Here is a 22,479-nt window from a genome sequence, read left to right as displayed (position 1 = left end):
GTCATCCTAAGCGTTCGCCTCCAATATCCCCCCTCGGAGGTGAAGCCAAGAGGGTCACACTTTTGTAGACCTGCTGTAAATCACGCCTGCGCACGGTAAACATTCCGTGAGGGAGGATGGTCTGGAGAAAGTGCTCGTTACTGACATGCTAATGTATTCAAATGTATTTCCCAGGCTCCCATGGCGCAATTCGTATTACTCCACTGGAGAGCGAGGGTGAAAATTGCATCACCCAATCGTGCTGGAGAGAAACATGCTTTTTAATTCTCTCCGGTATTTCAGCCGGTGCCGAATTTCTCACAGGCAGAGAATACAGAATCAAAATTACCCCAGAGTTTCACTGAAATTGGTTGGCACACAGTGTTTACTGAAATCTTGATAGTGATGTATTGGGTGTTCTGGATGCATGGAACAATTTCAGGCCACCAACACTTAAAATAGTGCAACACTATTTTATTCAGTTAGAAACTGTTGAACATACTTTCACTGTGGGTTAACACGATGTGAGATTAAACTAAAGACCTATGCCTGTCCGAACCAGTCTATGCACTCAGCACATGGTGAGGACCTGTGCTGTAAGCTGTGAGCTCTGTTCTTGCAGGAGGCTGCAACCCGAATGAGCGGGAACTCTGATGCCCCCTGTCTTTATAGTGAATGTGCTCTAACTGGTGATTGGCTGCAGTGTTGTGCGTGTTGATTGGTCTCGCTGTGTGTCCTTCAGTGTGTGTATATCTGCACCATGATGTACTGGTGTATATCATGACAGATAGGTTGCTGAGAAATCCATGGATTCTGTCTTGGTTGCATTTGCTATTTATTGTACAGAATGGTGTGTTTGACAAGTTGACATGTACCCCCATATTAACCATAAAGGTGAGAGAATTAGACAGATATTGAAAATTGTTTTATGTTTATCACCTTGTATTGTAAAGTTTATTTTTCTTTGTTCAAAACCCTTGTGACTTGATTCTCTTTGCAAGTGCATTGAATACTAAATGTTGTCTACTTTAAACAAAACATTATTGGTCGCTAACCAGATAGTACCAAAATCATGAGGGTCTGGGGCGAAATTCTCCGACCCCCCGCCGGGTCGGAGAATCGCCGGTGGCTGGCGTGAATCCCGCCCCCGCCGGTTGCCGAAGTCTTCGGCACCGGATATTCGGCGGGGGCGGGAATCGCGCCACGCTGGTTGGTGGGCCCTACTGCTCGATTCTCCGGCCCGGATGGGCCGAAGTCCCGCCGCTAAAATACCTGTCCCGCTGGCGTAAATTAAACCACCTACCTTACCGGCGGGACAAGGCGGCGCGGGCGGGCTCCGGGGTCCTGGGGGGGGCGCGGGGCGATCTGGCCCCGGGGGGTGCCCCCACGGTGGCCTGGCCCGCGATCGGGGCCCACCGATCCGTGGGCGGGCCTGTGCCGTGGGGGCACTCTTTTCCTTCCGCCTTCACCACGGTCTCCACCAATGCTGAGGCAGAAGAGACTCCCTCCACTGAGCATGCGCGGGAATGCCATCAGCGGCCGCTGACGCTCCCGCACATGCGCTGCCCAGAGATGTCATTTCCGCGCCAGCTGGCGGGGCACCAAAGGCCTTTTCCGCCAGCTGGCGGGCGGAAATTCGTCCGGCGCTGACCTAGCCCCTCAAGGTTGGGGCCCGGCCCCCAAAGATGCGGAGCATTCCGCACCTTTGGGACGGCGCGATGCCCGTCTGATTTGCGCCGTTTTGGGCGCCAGTCGGCGGACATCGCGCCGTTTCCGGAGAAGATCTCAGACCATATCACCACCCAGGATCTGCCTTCGCAGAGAAATCTCAGGATTGGTGCAAATCCTACTTTTTCCTGACTCACCACCAGTGCCGATTTTACTCCAGGTAAAAATAGCCCCAGTTCTCTAACAATATGAGAGAAGTACCATAGAATCATACAGAGTGGACGCGGTGGCCTAGTGGAAATGGCACTGGACTTGTGTCGCGCACAAAGACTCCGAGAGATGAATAGAGTGAAGTCGATGAGGCTTTATTAAGCGTGACTGTTTCCCCCGCAGTTCAGTAGTAGACTACCTGCGGGGGAGGGCTCCAGGTACTTATACTCCGCCTTCAGGGCAGAGCAAGAGGTCAACGTCCAACCAGGACCCGGGATCTGTCAGCCAATGACATCATGGCTTCACAGTCCCACATGACCCCTAATGTATACTACCACATTCACCCCTTGTTAAAAATGAACCCGGCGGGGTGATGCTTCGCATGGTGGTAAGGGTTTACAAGGCTGGTCCTGGGAGGAAAACTTTCAATATAACAGTATGTACAAGGTTTTTTTTTGTTTCAACTATTTACAGCAATCGTCAGGAAAAGACAAAATATTCTCATTAAAAGTCCAGATTGTACTGTTAGATCGACACCACGAGTCGGTCGGGCGGTCTGGTCGTCCGTGTCGATCACCTCGGCCCCGGTGGTGGTGGTGCTTGTTCTGGTGTTGTCTTCTCCGGGAGCCTTACGGTTTCAGCTTGGGCTTTATTCCTGGTCGGGCCTGGGAGGAGGACTGATCCTCCTGGGAAGGGGGCGGTCGCGGGGTGCGGCGGTGGCAGGAAGGGGGGGGGTTGGATGATTGGTGTCGGGGTGGTGTGTGTGTTGCCGGCGGGCGCCAGATCTCGCAGAGAGACCGTGTCCTGTCGGCCGTCGGGGTACTCCATGTAGGCGTATTGCGGGTTCGCGTGAAGGAGGTGAACCCTTTCGACCAACGGGTCCGACTTGTGCGCCCGCACGTGCTTTCGGAGCAAGATGGGTCCTGGGGCCGCCAGCCAGGTCGGCAGCGACGTTCCAGAGGAGGACTTCCTGGGGAAGACAAGGAGGTGCTCATGAGGCGTTTGATTAGTGCTAGTACACAGTAGTGACCGGATGGAGTGGAGGGCGTCCGGAAGGACCTCCTGCCACCGGGAAACTGGGAGGTCCCTGGACCGTAGGGCCAGTAGGACGGTCTTCCAGACCGTGTCGTTGTCCCTCTCTACTTGCCCGTTCCCCCGGGGGTTGTAGCTGGTCGTCCTGCTCGAGGCTATCCCGTTGCTGAGCAGGAACTGGCGCAGCTCGTCACTCATGAAAGAGGACCCCCTGTCGCTGTGGACGTATGCGGGGCAACCGAACAGTGTGAATATGGTGTTCAGGGCTTTAATGAATGTGGCCGCGGTCATGTCAGAACAGGGGATGGCGAATGGGAAGCGGGAGTACTCGTCCACCACATTAAGGAAGTATATGTTGCGGTCGGTGGAGGGGAGGGGTCCTTTGAAGTCCAGACTAAGGCGTTCAAAGGGGCGGGAAGCCTTAATCAGGTGCGCACCATCCGGCCTGAAGAAATGCGGTTTGCACTCTGCGCAGATGTGGCAGTTCCTTGTGACTGTACGGACCTCCTCTAAGGAGTATGGGAGGTTGCGGGACTTGATAAAGTGGAAAAACCGAGTGACCCCCGGGTGGCAGAGGTCCTCGTGGAGGGTTTGGAGGCAGTTAATTTGTGCGTTGGCACATGTGCCGCGGGATAGGGCATCGGACGGCTCGTTCAGCTTTCCGGGACGATACAAGATCTCGTAGTTGAAGGTGGAGAGCTCGATCCTCCACCTTAAGATCTTGTCGTTTTTGATTTTGCCCCGCTGTGCATTATCGAACATGAAGACTACCGACCGTTGGTCGGTGAGGAGAGTGAATCTCCTGCCGGCCAGGTAATGCCTCCAATGTCGCACAGCTTCCACTATGGCTTGGGCTTCCTTTTCCACTGAGGAGTGGCGGATTTCTGAAGCGTGGAGGGTTCGGGAGAAAAAGGCCACGGGTCTGCCCGCTTGGTTAAGGGTGGCCGCTAGAGCTACGTCGGAGGCGTCGCTCTCGACCTGGAAGGGGAGGGACTCGTCGATGGCGCGCATCGTGGCCTTTGCGATATCCGCTTTGATGCGGCTGAAGGCCTGGCAAGCCTCTGTCGACAGAGGGAAGGTCGTGGTCTGTATTAGAGGGCGGGCCTTGTCTGCGTACTGGGGGACCCACTGGGCGTAGTATGAAAAGAACCCCAGGCAGTGTTTCAGGGCTTTTGAGCAGTGCGGGAGGGGAAATTCCATGAGGGCGCGCATACGTTCAGGATCGGGGCCTATTATCCCATTGCGCACTACGTAGCCCAGGATGGCTAGCCGGTTGGTGCTAAAAACGCACTTGTCCTCGTTGTACGTGAGGTTCAAGGCTTTAGCGGTCTGGAGGAATTTTTGGAGGTTGGCGTCGTGGTCCTGCTGGTCGTGGCCGCAGATGGTTACATTGTCGAGATACGGGAACGTGACCCGCAACCCGTGTTGGTCAACCATTCGGTCCATCTCTCGTTGGAAGACCGAGACCCCGTTTGTGACGCCAAATGGGACCCTTAGGAAATGGTATAATCGCCCGTCTGCCTCGAAGGCTGTGTACTTGCGGTCACTTGGGCGGATGGGGAGCTGATGGTAGGCGGACTTGAAGTCCACGGTGGAGAAGACTTTATATTGGGCAATCCGATTGACCATGTCGGATATGCGGGGGAGAGGGTACACGTCTAGTTGTGTGTACCTGTTGATGGTCTGGCTATAGTCTATGACCATCCTTTGCTTCTCCCCTGTCTTCACTACTACCACCTGTGCTCTCCAGGGACTATTGCTGGCCTGGATTATGCCTTCCTTTAGTAGCCGCTGGACTTCGGACAGAATGAAGGTCCGGTCCTGGGCGCTGTACCGTCTGCTCCTAGTGGCGACGGGTTTGCAATCCGGGGTGAGGTTCGCAAACAAGGACGGGGGTTGCACCTTGAGGGTTGCGAGGACCGCAGATAGTGAGTGGGGGTATTGGGCCGCCGAATTTGAAGGTAAGGCTCTGTAGATTGCACTGGAAGTCTAATCCCAGTAATGTGGGGGCGCAGAGTTGGGGAAGGACGTGGAGCCTGTAGTTTTTTGAACTCCCTCCCTTGCACCGTTAGGGTAACTATGCAGAAACCTTTGATCTGTACGGAGTGGGATCCTGCAGCTAGGGAAATCTTTTGTGCGCTGGGATAGGTGGTCAAGGAACAGCGTCTTACCGTGTCGGGGTGGATAAAGCTCTCCGTGCTCCCGGAGTCGACTAGGCATGGTGTCTCGTGCCCGTTTATCAGCACCGTTGTCGTCGTCGTCTGGAGTGTCCGGGGCCGAGCTTGGTCCAGCGTCATTGAAGCCAGCCGTGGTTGTAGTAGTGGAGCGTCTTCTTCGAACCCCGTGGAGCCGTCGACACTGGGGTCCGTTGTTGCCGTCCAAGATGGCGTCGGGGATGAACAAAATGGCTGCCCCCATGCATCGCACATGGCTGGGGGGTCACAAGACGGCGGCGGGGGTGGACAAAATGGCCACCCCCATGCGTCGTACAGGTCTGGGGTGGTCCAAGATGGCGGCGTCCTTCCTCCCCTCGTGGTGGCCGGGACCCAAAATGGCGGCGTCTGCGGGTCGCACATGGGGCACTGGGGGGGTTGGGGAGCGTTAGGAACGCGCGGGGCTCCCTCATCTCTGGGGACAGCGGTGGTCGGGACCCAAATTGGTAGCGCCGGCGGGTCATACGTGGGGCGCGGGGTGGGGGGGGGGGCGTTTGGGGGGCGTTAGAGCCACGCAGAACTCCCTCTTCTCCGGGTAGAGCAGTGGTCGGGACCCAAAGTGGTAGCGCCGGTGGGTCATACATGGGGCGCGGGGGGGGGGGGGGGTTGGGGAGCGTAAGCGGCGTGCAGGGCTCCCTGTTCTCCCGGGACTGCGGTGGTCGGGACCCAGAGCGGCTGCGCCTGCGGGTCGTACATGGGGCGCTGGGGGGGTTGGGGAGCGTAAACGGCTTGCAGGGCTCCCTGTTCTCCCGGGACAGCGGCGACCTCGCGGGACCGGCACACAACCGCGAAATGGCCCTTTTTCCCGCAGCTCTTGCAGATTGCTGCGCGGGCCGGGCAGCGCTGCCGGGGGTGTTTCGCCTGGCCGCAGAAATAGCAGCGGGCGTCCCCGGTGCGACTTGGTGTTTGGACCGCGCAAGCCTGTGGGGTGTCTGGGGGTGGGGGGTGGGTTTGTCGCGACAGGTACGTACGGAGCCCAATGGGCTGCCGCGCGGTCGGGGCCGTAGGCGCGGGTATTATGCGCGGCCACGTCTAGGGAGGCTGCTAGGGCCCGTGCCTCTGAGAGTCCTAGCGACTCTTTTTCTAGAAGTCTTTGGCGGATTTGGGAGGAGTTCATACCTGCCACAAAAGCATCGCGCATTAACATGTCCGTGTGTTCATTTGCGTTCACCGACGGGCAGCTGCAGGCTCGTCCCAAAATTAGTAGCGCGGCGTAGAATTCATCTATCGATTCGCCGGGACTTTGCCGTCTCGTTGCAAGTTGATAGCGAGCGTAGATCTGGTTTACTGGGCGGACATAGAGACTTTTCAGTGCTGCGAACGCCGTCTGGAAATCCTCTGCGTCTTCGATGAAAGAGAAAATCTCCGTGCTTAACCTCGAGTGCAGGACCTGTAGTTTTTGGTCTTCTGTGACCCGGCCGGTGGCCGTTCTGAGATAGGCCTCGAAACAAGTCTGCCAATGCTTGAAAGCTGCTGCCACGTTCACTGCGTGGGGGCTGATCCTCAGGCATTCCGGGATGATCCTGAGCTCCCTAGTCCTTTTTAGGCACGCTTAATAAATTGTAGCGCACAAAGACTCCGAGAGACGAATAGAGTGAAGTCGATGAGGTTTTATTAAGCGTGACTGTTTCCCCCGCAGTTCAGTAGTAGACTACCTGCGGGGGAGGGCTCCAGGTACTTATACTCCGCCTTCAGGGCGGAGCAAGAGGTCAACGTCCAACCAGGACCCAGGATCTGTCAGCCAATGACATCACGGCTTCACAGTCCCACATGACCCCTAATGCATACTACCACAACTTGTAATTCAGAAATCCTGGCTAACGCTCTGGGGTCCCGGGTTCAAACCCCACAACGGCAGATGGTGAAATTTAAATTCAATTTTTTTTTTAAATGCGGAATTAAGTCTAATGATGACCATGAAACCATTGCGGATTGTCGTGTGCCACCCTTACCTGTGACTGCAGACCCACAGTAACATGGTTGACTCTTAACTGCCCTCTTGAGATGGCCGAACAAGCCACTCAGTTGAAGGGCAATTAGAGATGGGCAACAAATGCTGGCCCAGCCATTTACGTCCACATCCCAAGAACGAATAAAAGTTTTAAGGGGTTATTCAGTTCATCGCGTCTATGGTGGTTTGTTGTTTGGACTATCCAATTAGTTCCATTCCTCAGCTGTTTGCTCATATTTCTGTAAACGATCACCCCTCGGGGATGGACCCGATATTAATTTATTCAGCTCCTTTTGAAAGTAATTGTCGACCCTCCTCCCTCTCAGGAAAAGTTATCTTTATTTTAAAAAACAATAATCTCTCCCTCAGAATGGCTCATTGGAGTAACCGTGCTGAATAAAATGAGTTAAAAGCTGGGTCAGGGATGGTGGGAAGTGCAGAACTTACTTACTGATAATCTCTAGCTCACAGAATGATTCAGGAGTCTCTGCACAATCGAGTGACGCACAATGGAGGGTGTTGTAGGCGTCAAAGATGCTGCAGTCGGAGGTGTGTCGGAAAGCAGTCCTTTTCCAGTTTTCAATGGGGATTTCTCTTTCTCTTTGGATGGGAAAGGAGTAAATCATGCAGAGGAGGTAACGTGTCCACCAGTGTAATTTCATTGTTCTGCCATGCTGTGATTTTCTGTAAAACTCTCAAGCGTTATGATTGCTGCACCCTGACAATACGGAGCGGCTTTTCACGCACAGTCAACCTCCTGATTTGCCAGCCGTTTGTCAGGCATGGCTCAGTGAGTTGCATTCTTACCTCTGAGTCAGAGGATTGGGCAGATGTCTGAGCATCCCCTCCAGGCTGACACTCCAGTGATTCAGTACAGATGACCTCACCAGTCAGATGTCAAAGAGGCAAGCGATCAGTGGGTGACACACTTCCCTCTGAGTCAAAAGGGTGTGAGTTTGCGCCCCTCAGACAGAAAATCTAAGGCGATGCTGCTGTGAAGCACTGAGGGCGTGCTGCACTGTCGGAGGGAGCTGTTTTGTTTTTCAGAAGATGTGAAGATGCCGGCATTGGACTGGGGTGAGCACAGTAAGAAGTCTTACAACACCAGGTTAAAGTCCAACAGGTTTGTTTCAAACACTAGCTTTCGGAGCACTGCTCCTTCCTCAGGTGAATGAAGAGGTGGGCTCCAGAAACATATATATAGACAAAGTCAAAGACACAAGACAATGCTTTGAATGCAAGCATTTGCAGGTAATCAAGTCTACAGGTCCAGACCGAGCAACTGGAGAGAGGGATAATTACGGGTTAAAGAGGTGTGAATTGTCTCAAGCCAGGACAGTTGGTAGGATTTCGCAAGCCCTGGCCAGGTGGTGGGGGTGAATGTAATGCGACATGAATCCAAGAACCGATTGAGGCCATACTCATGTGTGCGGAACTTGGCTATAAGTTTCTGCTCAGCGATTCTGCGTTGTCGCGCATCCTGAAGGCCGCCTTGGAGAACGCTTACCCGAAGATCAGAGGCTGAACGCCCTTGATTGCTGAAGTGTTCCCCGACTGGAAAGGAACATTCCTGCCTGGCGATTGTCGCGCGATGTCCGTTCATCCGTTGTCGCAGAATCTGCATGATCCCGCCAATGTACCACGCTTCCGGACATTTCTAGGGCATCTTTCGTACGAAAGGGATATGGCGCTCGACTCATCGATCAACAGTTCCAACGTGCCACAACAAAAAACAGCACCGACCTCCTCAGAAGACAAACACGGGAAACACCTTCAGAAGGAAGTGAACAAGAGGATTTACACTTCATTGAGGAGGTTGAAGTATATGTGTCTTCAATCACTCAGCACTTACCAGCGACTGCAATAAAGTTGCAATAAATAAAGCAAGCCCGGAAAAGAATGAAGAATGTTTTCAAATCCAAGAATATTGTCTGCAAATGTTACATTTGTTTGTTGTCACAAAGAGAAATGATATGGAGGCAACCACACTCTGGATTCTTGTAAAACACAATAAGAGGTTTAACATGAGATGTTGCTCATACAATCAAGATGGTGATCTGCTCAAAGCCTATGCAAACATTCCGCTGGCGTCACGACACATCACGTTACACATAACCAACAGGAGTTCCCAGATACTTAACAGGAAAGATGCAGACTGTATCCCAGTAATCCGGTACTCCACCAGTTTTTGGAACAATGCAAGCACCTCACTGTCAATGATGACTTACTAGTCTTCAACGAAATATTACTCATATCGAGATGGCTACAACTTGATATTCTTCAAAGATTTCACCAAGGATATTTAGGAATTAGAAAGTGTCATGCGAAGGCTCAATAAGCAGTCTGGCGGCCAGATATTATTTTCTGATTGGAAGAAATTATGCGGCACGGTAGCACAGTGCGCAGCATAGTTGCTTCACAGCTCCAGGGTCCCAGGTTCGATTCCCAGCTTGGGTCACTGTCTGTGCGGAGTCTGCATGTTCTCCCTGTGGTTGTGTGGGTTTCCTCCGGGTGCTCCGGTTTCCTCCCACAAGTCCCAAAAGACGTGCTGTTAGGTGAATTGGATATTCTGAATTCTCACTCTGTGTACCCGAACAGGCGGCGGAATGTGGCGACTAGGGGCTTTTCACAGTCACTTCATTGCAGTGTTATTGTAAGCCTACTTGTGACAATAAAGATTATTACGAATATAATTGTTCTGCTTGTCACGTAAACAGCCAGGAACAAAAAGAGCCTCTATTACTTTTTTGTTTTTCATCAAGTGCCTAGGGAGAGGACAGTACGGTGGTGCAGTGGTTAGCACTGCTGCCTACGGCGCTGAGGACCTGTGTTCGATCCCGGCCCCAGGTCACTGTCCATGTGGAGTTTGCACATTCTCCCCGTGTCTGTGTGGGTCTCACCCCCACACCCAAAAGATGTGCAGGGTAGGTGAATTAGCCATGCTAAATTGGCCCTTAATTGGACAAAAAGTAAATGGATACTCTAAATTTAAAAAAAGATGCACTTATTTGAATTTATGAGGAAAATCTTCCTTATCGATTCTGATTATTATTCACAGTGTATTGAAGTAGATTGATTGCACAGTATCCTGGCATAAGCAGTCATTCAATCCTCGAGAGAATTTATTCGACTCATGGTATTACCAACATTGTCGTGTTTGACAATGAAGAATTCACAAAGGAGCAATTACAAAATTTCACAAATGAGTGCGGCTTTATTCATGTAACCAGTTCACCTCGTTATCCTCAAGCAAATGGAGAGGCTGAAAGAGAGCTACAAACTCTTTGGCAGATCTTAATCTGACTCTTCTGGGTTATCAATCCTCGCTACAGAATGGTTCCTCATCGGAGTTACTGATAGAGGTTGAGAACACCGCTTCCATCTATGACACACAAATTCACACCCAATGTCACCACGGGCAACCATGAGGGGATAGAACAGCATGAGGAAGAGCAGAGAAACAACCAGACTGGGAACTTTAATCGCAAGCACAGAGCATGTGAGTTCCCAATGCTGAAGTTCGGGGAGAGCGTCTGGATCTGAGACCAACAGAGGGAAGATACAATTGTACAGGGTTGAGGCAGGCTAGGGTGTCGCAAGGAGAACCTGCAGCATCTTAGGGGGAGATATGGGATGGAAATATAAGGGGGATAAAGACTTGGGGGAGATGTAGAACAAAGGGCTAACATCGGTTAGCACTGCTGCTTCACAGCGCCAGGGTCCCAGGTTCAATTCCCACTTGGGTCACTGTCTGTGTTGAGTCTGCACGTTCTCCCCGTGTCTGCGTGGATTTATTATTAGAAGCATACATGATGTTGATGTAATAATGATGTCAGATCACATGACTTTGAAGGGAAAGCGATCTTGAAGAAAGTGGAAACTCTTACCTTGAGTGGAGGTTCAAATGTATAAACACTTTCCGTAAATAAATAATTTTGATTAAAAAGATTGTGGACTTGAGCTTTTGGGAGACCGTAGGCGGGATTCTCCGAATGGGCGCGATGGCCCGATGCCGGAGTAAAAAACAGCGCGAACCAGCCAACTTACCCTGCTAGGTCCTGCCGTGTGGGACCATGTCCAATCCACGCCGGCGGGACTGGCCAAAAACGAGCAGCCGCTCAGACCATCGGGGCCCGGAGATTTGCCTGGGGGGGGGGCCGTTGCCGGCGTGGTCCCCGCCCCCGCCTGAAAACCAGCGCCGGAGTGTACGGCAGCATGTGTCGGAGCGGCGGTGCAGGATTCTCACCGTCCCCCAGGGATTCGCCGACCCGGTGGGGGGTCGGAGAATCCCGCCCCAGACACCCCCTAAACCTGCCTAAACACCGACCACACAACAAACCAGTTTCTTGATTAATATTTAAGCCTCAATCAACGACACAATCAACTTATTATCATATTGCAGTTTTTGGGAGCTTCCTGTGCGCAATCTAGCTCCTGTTCTTCCCATATTATAACAGTGGCTACACTTTCAAAGTACTGAAAAGCATTATGGGACATCCTGAGGTTGTGAAAGGTGCTAAATAAATGTACGTCTCCGCTTGGTTATGACTGTTGATGAAATAATCTGAGGGAGCTGAATTGTCCATTTAAAGACACGAAGAATGAGGTAAAAAGCCAACAGATTGTGCCTAATGTGTCCGATAGGCAGGGAGTGGAGAATGGAGAAAGTGGATGGGAAGGCAAATAATTGAAAACCAACAACAGCCTCGAAAAGAAGAGTTCGAACTGGCACTGCACTGCAGGAAAGGTCTTTGTCCGCGATGTGGAGGGCTAGGGTTAGGGTTAGGGTTAGGGTTTCAAGATTGGTAACTTTCTTCTGCTCATCGTTTCAATTAGATTCCACGTCATTTGGCTCATAAAAACTATGCATCTGGTGTAACGTAGATTAATATAGTATGAGGAACTGTGTCCACATTCCATAATATTCGGTGAGCAAACATATAGTTCAATGTCAAGCAATGAGTTTAAAACAAACCTGCCGAGGAAGTGTGAAATCCAAAGGTAAATGCTCATAAATCAGCCTTTCCAACCCACACTCAAGACCAGGGCCACAGGTTTGTAGTCAGTGAATAATCAAATTATTGTCAGAGGTAGGTTCTTTACCCAGAGTGTAGTGGGGGCATGGAATGCACTGCCTGTGAAAGTAGTTGAGTCGGAAACATTGGGGACCTTCAAGCGGCTATTGGATAGGTTCATGGATTACGGTAGAATGATGGGGTGTAGATTAATTTGTTCTTAATCAAGGACAAAAGTTCGGCACAACATCGTGGGCCGAAGGGCCTGTTCTGTGCTGTATTTTTCTATGTTCTATGTTCTAAATTCTATTCTATGGATTGGGTTTGCGATATTTATTATTGATCAGTGAAGGCACTTCTGATTCCATTTGCTTATAATTATCCCAATGGATTATGGAAAGGTCACTGTTATAACCTGCCTGCTTACCATTGGCTGGGGACTAACGACAATCCCACAATCCTGTGGGAGTATGAGCTTCCCCAATGAGGTGGGCGGAGAAACCATTAGTAAACTCCTAGTATAAATAAAGCTGGCCAGTTTAGGAACCAGCAGGAAGGAGTGTGCAGCGAGGGAAATTGCTGCTCCTGTTATATATATATGTTATTGTAAATAAATGTTATTACTTTGTATCCTTAAAACTCGTGCTGGATTCTTTGTGGCCCTCACAAAAGTCACAAATAAAATTCTACTCTTGTGTTACACATTTTCTTGGGATTTTCCTGATATGAGTGTATAAGAAATACAACAGACAGTTCATTAAGGTCACGGTCGATCTAGGCTGTGCAATTAACTTCGTTTTCTGCCTTCCCCCTGCACCTCCTCCAGTAACCATTGGCTCCCGTGTCAATCAAAAATCTGTCTAACTCAGCCTTGAATGTATCCAGTCACTCAGCCTCCACTGCTCGCTGGAGAAGAGACTTCCAAACACTAATCACCTGGGAGAAATGAAATGAAATGAAAATCGCTTATTGTCACAAGTAGGCTTCAATGAAGTTACTGTGAAAAGCCCCTAGTCGCCACATTCCGGCGCCTGTTCGGGGAGGCTGGTACGGGAATTGAACCGTGCTGCTGGCTTGCCTTGGTCTGCTTTCAAAGCCAGCGGTTTAGCTGTGTGCTAAACCAGCCCCTCCCTCCTCAGAGGGAGAACAACTCCCTCCTCATCCCGGGCGGGATTCTCCAATAATGGGGCTATGTACCCACGCCAGCGTGAAAAGCGGCGGCAACCACTCTGGCGTCAACGGTCCCCGACAATGGGGAATGCTCCCCTTCCTAGGGGGCTAGATTGGCGCCGGAGTGCTCTAGCCGGCGCAGAACGGCCGACGTGTTTCCGCGCATGTGCAGAGGTTCCCTTCTCCACGCCATCCCCCGGGCAATATGGGGAGCCCTACAGGGGCCCGGCGTGGAGGAACAAAGGCCACCACCGAACTGCCCACCCGCCGATCGGTAGGCCTCAATCGCGGGTCACGCCACCGTGAGGGCCCCTCCCCCGGGGTCGGACCCCCCCCCCCCCTTCCAGGCCAGCCCCGCAGACACACCTTCCAGGTTCCGCCATGTGGGACCTGAGTAACCCACGCCGGCGGGACTCGACCGAACCCGGCAGCCATGTGGCCCATCGGGGCCCAGAGAATTGCTGGGGTGGAGGGGCCACTTTCAAAGGCCCCCGACCGGCGCGGCGGGAATCCCGCGGGCACCCGCGAATCGGCGGGGGATAATCGGGAAGCTGGCGTTGAGGCGCCGGGGCGTGATTCCCGCGTTCCCCCTCAGCGATTCGCCGACCCGGCGCGGGGTCAGAGAATACCGGCCCCCTTATTTAGAAACTTCGACCCCAGTTCTAGATTCCCGCACAAAGGGAAACATCCGCTCTGCGACCACCCTGTCAAGCCCCACTCGAATCTTATATGTTTCAATAAGATGTTTCATTCTTCTAAACTCCAACAAGTATTGATCTCACGTGCTCAACCTTTCCTCATAAGGCAAAATGCTCATCCCAGGAATCAGTCGAGTAAACCTTCTCGGAACTCACTCCAATGTAACTATGCGCTCCTGAGGTAAGGTGACCACAACTGTACACAGTGCTCTAGGTGTGTTCTTAGCTGTAGTGTGACTTCCCTATCTTTATGTCCCATCTCCCTTCCATTGGCCAAAATTGTATTTGCTTTCCTAATCACTTGCCTGTACTTGCACGCTGACCTTCTGTAATTAATGTACAAGGACATCCAGGACTCTCTGTACCGCAGCATTCTTGCAGTCTTGCTCCATATGTAATCGCACTCACATTCCACAATTCCAATCATTTTCCCGTGAGAAAACATTGGTGGCCGGTTTATGGTCCATTCTATCCCAACTTAAGGCAAATTCCCATGAAGGGGACTTATCTAAATCTTGTGCTGTGGCTATGGAGCCTTAGTCTTAGATGCCAATTGGCATTTGTCATCAGTATTTATCATTCATCGTCTCACCTCTTCTTTTGCTTCTCCTTCATATTTAGGTTTAGATTTATTGTCACGTGTACCAAGGTACAGCAAAAAGTATCGTTCTGCATACAGTCCAGACAGGTCGTTCAACACATGAAAAGCATAGGACGTATGAAAATACGCAATGTAAGTACATTGACATAGACATCGGGCGAAGTACACGGAGTGTAGTACTACACAGTAAAGAAGATGTGTGGAGAGATCACTTCAGTCCAGAAGCGGGTCATTCAGGAGTCTGGTAACAGCGGGGACCAGGACAAATTGTTGTTGATGTGTACACCTATGAATTTGAAGCTATCAATCATCACTTCGGCACCATTGATGCAGACAGGAGTGTGTACGACACTTCACTTCCTGAAGTCAATGACCAGCTCTTTAGTTTTGCTGACATTGAGGGAGAGATTATTGCCATTACACCATGCCACTAGGTTCTCTATCTCTCTCCTGTACTCATCGTTGTTTGCGATCAAGTCCACTACAGTCATGTCATCAGCAAACTTGGAGATGGAGTTGGAGCAGAATCTTGCCACACAGTTGTATGTGTATAAGGAATATAGGAGGGAGCCAAGTGCATAGCCTTGCAGGGCCCTGGTATTGTGGAGGAGGGTGTCATTGTTTATCGTTTACTGATTGTGGTCTATGGGTCAGGAAGTTCATTGTATTTCTCAGAAATATCAATAACATCTTCTTCATGGGGAGCATCCACCTCACAGAAGGACAATAACAACTTGTCTTTATAATGTGACCACTGTATACTGTAGTAAAACATCTGAGGCACTTCACAGGAGGGTTTTAAACAGAACATAACTCCAAACCATGTAAGGAGATATTAGGACAGGCTAATAGCTTGGGAAAATATATAGACCAGGAATGCAAAAGTCACATGCCAAAGAGTTACAGAAATGGTTTGAGGTGTGTCTTAAGCAGAGAGATATGGAAGTGAAGCTGTAAAGAAATAATTCCAGAGCTTATGTCCCAGGCAGCTGAAGACTTAGTGGTGGAATGATGAAAATCAGGAATGCTGAGGAGGCTGAAATTGGAGGAAAAATACATCTTGGAGGGTTGTAGGGCTGGATGAGGTTATTAAGCTAAGGAATGTTGAGGTCATGGAAAGATGAGAATCCTAAAATCCCTTTAGATTGCCCTAATCATTAAATGCTGCCCAATAAATGCTGCCTATCTCCAAGCTTGCATCGTGATAAAGTCCATTTGAGAGAGAACATGAGAACATAAGAACTAGGAGCAGGAGTAGGCCATCTGGCCCTTCGAGCTTGCTCCGCCATTCAATGAGATCATGGCTGCTCTTTTGTGGACTCAGCTCCACTTTCCCGCCCGAACACCATAACCCTTAACCCCTTTATTCTTCAAAAAACTATCTATCTTTATCTCGAAAACATTTAATGAAGGAGCCTCAACTGCTTCACTGGGTAAGGAATTCCATAGATTCACAAGAAGTTCCTCCTAAACTCAGTCCTAAATCTACTTCCCCTTATTTTGAGGCTATGCCCCTTGTTCTGCTTTCACCCGTCAGTGGAAACAACCTCCCCGCATCTACCCTATCGATTCCCTTCATAATGTTATATGTTCTAAGTTTTATATAAGATCCCCCCACCCCCCGCATCCTTCTTAATTCCAACGAGTACAGTCCCAGTCTACTCAAGCTCTCCTCGTAATCCAACTCCCTCAACTCTGGGATTAACCTAGTGAATCTCCTCCGCACATCCTCCAGCGCCAGTACGTCCTTTCTCAGGTAAGGAGACAAAAACTGCAAACAATACTACAGGTGTGGCCTCACTCACACATTGAATCGTAATCTAGAAGTTGACAGTTGCAACAATCTTTACAAGTTGCCCTCCTTCACAATTGATTGACAATATGAACATATATTCCCATTCAGCAATGTTATCAGCCAGGATTTGGTTTTGACATGCCAGCCAATCTGACTGGGCAGTTTGGACAGCCTCCGAGTCCACTGTGACTGACAATCCATGCCTCTCTACATTTAGTGTTTATTTACCCTTCAGAATTTGCCATCAGCCTGTTACGTAAAAATAATAACATTGCTGATTTGTTGCTTTTATGAAAAGCAAGACTTACAGCAAAAAGGTTCCAGGTGCGATTTAATGGCCACACTGCTCCCGAACGCAGCATGGCCGAGAAAAGCCGGAGACCCCGATCCCAGGATTTACCTGGCTCGCAATGCCTCGCAAAATCTAGAGTGATCTCACGAGGCATTGCGACGTTACTGGGCAGCACGCAGCACAGTGGGTAGCACTGTTGCTTCACAGCTCCAGGGTCCCAGGTTCGATTCCCGGCTTGGGTCACTGTCTGTGCGGAGTCTGCACGTTCTCCCGTGACTGCGTGGGTTACCTCCGGGTGCTCCGGTTTCCTCCCACAAGTCCCGAAAGACGTGCTGTCAGGTAATTTGGACATTCTGAATTCTCCCTCCGTGTACCTGAACCGGCACCGGAGCGTGGCGACTAGGGGCTTTTCACCGTAACTTCATTGCAGTGTCAATGTAAGCCTACTTCTGACAATAAAGATTATTATTATTATAAATCCCGCCCATTGTAGATGGGTTCACTTTTTCGCAATTCTGCATATTAAAGCGAGACAGCTCGTCTCACTTTACTGTGCAGATTAATGAGTTATCTGAGGTGTTACGGTCTATCTCCTTTGCCTCGGAGACCTCTGGCGAGCGCCGTTCAGTACTGGTCTCCATGGCACTCGTGGGGGTCTCCCAGTAGGTTGGAGCCCTTTGGGCAGGGTGGTACACTAGCACTGATGGTGTCACCTGGGCACCCTGGCTCTGGCAGCCTGACACCCTGGCATTGCCAGACTGGCCACCTGGGTGCCAGTCTGGCACTGTCATCTGCTTCCAATCAGCAAACATAGATTATTTTACAGAAAACAGAGTCTATTTACCCAGTGCTTCTACCAACTGCAGCAAACAGAACTCATAGCCACACGTACCAAAAATACTTATCCAGCAAAATGCAGTGACTGGAGGAGATTTTCAGAATACAAGTTACAAGCAATTCCAGTCACTTGTAGCAGTGTAGTCTCCCTGTCACTTGTAGCAGTGTAGTCTCCCTGTCACTTGTAGCAGTGTAGTCTCCCTGTCACTTGTAGCAGTGTAATCTCCCTGTCACTTGTAGCAGTGTAGTCTCCCTATCACTTGTAGCAGTGTCGTCTCCCTGTCACTTGTAGCAGTGCCATCTCCCTGTCACTTGTAGCAGTGTAGCCTCCCTGTTACTTGTAGCAGTGTAGTCTCCCTATCACTTGTAGCAGTGTCGTCTCCCTGTCACTTGTAGCAGTGTAGTCTCCCTATCACTTGTAGCAGTGTAATCTCCCTGTCACTTGTAGCAGTGTAGTCTCCCTATCACTTGTAGCAGTGTCGTCTCCCTGTCACTTGTAGCAGTGCCATCTCCCTGTTACTTGTAGCAGTGTAGTCTCCCTATCACTTGTAGCAGTGTCGTCTCCCTGTCACTTGTAGCAGTGTAGTCTCCCTATCACTTGTAGCAGTGTAATCTCCCTGTCACTTGTAGCAGTGTAGTCTCCCTATCACTTGTAGCAGTGTCGTCTCCCTGTCACTTGTAGCAGTGCCATCTCCCTGTTACTTGTAGCAGTGTAGTCTCCCTATCACTTGTAGCAGTGTAGTCTCCCTATCACTTGTAGCAGTGTAATCTCCCTGTCACTTGTAGCAGTGTAGTCTCCCTATCACTTGTAGCAGTGTCGTCTCCCTGTCACTTGTAGCAGTGCCATCTCCCTGTTACTTGTAGCAGTGTAGTCTCCCTATCACTTGTAGCAGTGTAATCTCCCTATCACTTGTAGCAGTGTAATCTCCCTGTCACTTGTAGCAGTGTAGTCTCCCTATCACTTGTAGCAGTGCAGTCTCCCTGTCACTTGTAGCAGTGTAATCTCCCAGTCACTTGTAGCAGTGTAGTCTCCCAGTCACTTGTAGCAGTGTAGTCTCCCTATCACTTGTAGCAGTGCAGTCTCCCTGTCACTTGTAGCAGTGTAGTCTCCCTATCACTTGTAGCAGTGTAATCTCCCTGTCACTTGTAGCAGTGCAGTCTCCCTGTCACTTGTAGCAGTGTAGTCTCCCTGTCACTTGTAGCAGTGTAATCTCCCTGTCACTTGTAGCAGTGTCGTCTCCCTGTCACTTGTAGCAGTGTAGTCTCCCTATCACTTGTAGCAGTGCAGTCTCCCTGTCACTTGTAGCAGTGTAGTCTCCCTATCACTTGTAGCAGTGTAATCTCCCTGTCACTTGTAGCAGTGCAGTCTCCCTGTCACTTGTAGCAGTGTCGTCTCCCTATCACTTGTAGCAGTGCAGTCTCCCTGTCACTTGTAGCAGTGTAATCTCCCTGTCACTTGTAGCAGTGTCGTCTCCCTATCACTTGTAGCAGTGCAGTCTCCCTGTCACTTGTAGCAGTGTAATCTCCCTGTCACTTGTAGCAGTGTAGTCTCCCTATCACTTGTAGCAGTGCAGTCTCCCTATCACTTGTAGCAGTGTAGTCTCCCTATCACTTGTAGCAGTGCAGTCTCCCTGTCACTTGTAGCAGTGTAGTCTCCCTATCACTTGTAGCAGTGTAATCTCCCTGTCACTTGTAGCAGTGCAGTCTCCCTGTCACTTGTAGCAGTGTAGTCTCCCTATCACTTGTAGCAGTGCAGTCTCCCTGTCACTTGTAGCAGTGTAGTCTCCCTATCACTTGTAGCAGTGTCGTCTCCCTGTCACTTGTAGCAGTGTAGTCTCCCTATCACTTGTAGCAGTGTAGTCTCCCTATCACTTGTAGCAGTGTAGTCTCCCTGTCACTTGTAGCAGTGTCGTCACCCTGTCACTTGTAGCAGAGCAGTCTCACTATCACTTGTAGCAGTGTAGTCTCCCTATTACTTGTAGCAGTGTAATCTCCCTGTCACTTGTAGCAGTGTAGTCTCCCTGTCACTTGTAGCAGTGTAGTCTCCCTATCACTTGTAGCAGTGTAGTCTCCCAGTCACTTGTAGCAGTGTAGTCTTCCAGTCACTTGTAGCAGTGTAATCTCCCAGTCACTTGTAGCAGTGTAGTCTCCCTGTCACTTGTAGCAGTGTAGTCTCCCTGTCACTTGTAGCAGTGTAGTCTTCCTGTCACTTGTAGCAGTGTAATCTCCCTGTCACTTGTAGCAGTGTAGTCTCCCTTTCACTTGTAGCAGTGCAGTCTCCCTATCACTTGTAGCAGTGTAGTCTCCCTATCACTTGTAGCAGTGCAGTCTCCCTGTCACTTGTAGCAGTGTAATCTCCCAGTCACTTGTAGCAGTGTAGTCTCCCTATCACTTGTAGCAGTGTAGTCTCCCTATCACTTGTAGCAGTGCAGTCTCCCTGTCACTTGTAGCAGTGTAGTCTCCCTATCACTTGTAGCAGTGTAATCTCCCTGTCACTTGTAGCAGTGCAGTCTCCCTGTCACTTGTAGCAGTGTAGTCTCCCTATCACTTGTAGCAGTGCAGTCTCCCTGTCACTTGTAGCAGTGTAGTCTCCCTATCACTTGTAGCAGTGTCGTCTCCCTGTCACTTGTAGCAGTGTAGTCTCCCTATCACTTGTAGCAGTGTAGTCTCCCTATCACTTGTAGCAGTGTAGTCTCCCTGTCACTTGTAGCAGTGTCGTCACCCTGTCACTTGTAGCAGAGCAGTCTCACTATCACTTGTAGCAGTGTAGTCTCCCTATTACTTGTAGCAGTGTAATCTCCCTGTCACTTGTAGCAGTGTAGTCTCCCTGTCACTTGTAGCAGTGTAGTCTCCCTATCACTTGTAGCAGTGTAGTCTCCCAGTCACTTGTAGCAGTGTAGTCTTCCAGTCACTTGTAGCAGTGTAATCTCCCAGTCACTTGTAGCAGTGTAGTCTCCCTGTCACTTGTAGCAGTGTAGTCTCCCTGTCACTTGTAGCAGTGTAGTCTTCCTGTCACTTGTAGCAGTGTAATCTCCCTGTCACTTGTAGCAGTGTAGTCTCCCTGTCACTTGTAGCAGTGTAGTCTCCCTGTCACTTGTAGCAGTGTCGTCTCCCTGTCACTTGTAGCAGTGTAGTCTCCCTGTCACTTGTAGCAGTGTAGTCTTCCAGTCACTTGTAGCAGTGTTGTCTCCCTGTCACTTGTAGCAGTGTAATCTCCCTGTCACTTGTAGCAGTGTAGTCTCCCTGTCACTTGTAGCAGTGTAGTCTTCCAGTCACTTGTAGCAGTGTAATCTCCCAGTCACTTGTAGCAGTGTAATCTCCCTGTCACTTGTAGCAGTGTAGTCTCCCTGTCACTTGTAGCAGTGTCGTCTCCCTGTCACTTGTAGCAGTGTAGTCTCCCTGTCACTTGTAGCAGTGTCGTCTCCCTGTCACTTGTAGCAGTGTAGTCTCCCTGTCACTTGTAGCAGTGTAGTCTCCCTGTCACTTGTAGCAGTGTAGTCTCCCTGTCACTTGTAGCAGTGTAGTCTTCCAGTCACTTGTAGCAGTGTTGTCTCCCTGTCACTTGTAGCAGTGTAGTCTCCCTGTCACTTGTAGCAGTGTAGTCTCCCTATCACTTGTAGCAGCGTCATCTCCCAGTCACTTGTAGCAGTGTAATCTCCCAGTCACTTGTAGCAGTGTAGTCTCCCTGTCACTTGTAGCAGTGTCGTCTCCCTGTCACTTGTAGCAGTGTAGTCTTCCAGTCACTTGTAGCAGTGTAATCTCCCTGTCACTTGTAGCAGTGTAATCTCCCAGTCACTTGTAGCAGTGTAATTTCCCAGTCACTTGTAGCAGTGTAATTTCCCAGTCACTTGTAGCAGTGTAATCTCCCAGTCACTTGTAGCAGTGTAGTCTCCCTGTCACTTGTAGCAGTGTAGTCTCCCTGTCACTTGTAGCAGTGTAGTCTCCCTGTCACTTGTAGCAGTGTAGTCTCCCTGTCACTTGTAGCAGTGTAGTCTCCCTGTCACTTGTAGCAGTGTAATCTCCCAGTCACTTGTAGCAGTGTAATTTCCCAGTCACTTGTAGCAGTGTAATCTCCCAGTCACTTGTAGCAGTGTAGTCTCCCTGTCACTTGTCGCAGTGTCGTCTCCCTGTCACTTGTAGCAGTGTAATCTCCCAGTCACTTGTAGCAGTGTAATCTCCCTGTCACTTGTAGCAGTGTGGTCTCCGTGTCACTTGTAGCAGTGTAGTCTCCCTGTCACTTGTAGCAGTGTAGTCTCCCTGTCACTTGTAGCAGTGTAGCCTCCCTGTCACTTGTAGCAGTGTAATCTCCCTGTCACTTGTAGCAGTGTCGTCTCCCTGTCACTTGTAGCAGTGTAATCTCCCTGTCACTTGTAGCAGTGTAGTCTCCCAGTCACTTGTAGCAGTGTCGTCTCCCTGTCACTTGTAGCAGTGTAATCTCAGTGACTTGTAGCAGTGTCGTCTCCCTGTCACTTGTAGCAGTGTAATCTCCCAGTCACTTGTAGCAGTGTAATCTCCCTGTCACTTGTAGCAGTGTGGTCTCCGTGTCACTTGTAGCAGTGTAGTCTCCCTGTCACTTGTAGCAGTGTAGTCTCCCTGTCACTTGTAGCAGTGTAGCCTCCCTGTCACTTGTAGCAGTGTAATCTCCCTGTCACTTGTAGCAGTGTAATCTCCCTGTCACTTGTAGCAGTGTAATTTCCCAGTCACTTGTAGCAGTGTAATCTCCCTGTCACTTGTAGCAGTGGGGTCTCCCTGTCACTTGTAGCAGTGTAATCTCCCTGTCACTTGTAGCAGTGTAATCTCCCTGTCACTTGTAGCAGTGTAATCTCCCTGTCATTTGTAGCAGTGTAGTCTCCCTATCACTTGTAGCAGTGTAATCTCCCTGTCACGTGTAGCAGTGTCGTCTCCCTGTCACTTGTAGCAGTGTAGTCTCCCTATCACTTGTAGCAGTGTTGTCTCCCTGTCACTTGTAGCAGTGTAGTCTCCCTATCACTTGTAGCAGTGTTGTCTCCCTGTCACTT

The sequence above is a fragment of the Scyliorhinus torazame genome, chromosome 17 (genome assembly GCF_047496885.1).
Source record: "Scyliorhinus torazame isolate Kashiwa2021f chromosome 17, sScyTor2.1, whole genome shotgun sequence".
Classification (NCBI taxonomy): domain Eukaryota; kingdom Metazoa; phylum Chordata; class Chondrichthyes; order Carcharhiniformes; family Scyliorhinidae; genus Scyliorhinus; species Scyliorhinus torazame.
The sequence above is the reverse complement of the archived record's forward strand: the minus strand, read 5'-3'. Positions refer to the sequence as shown.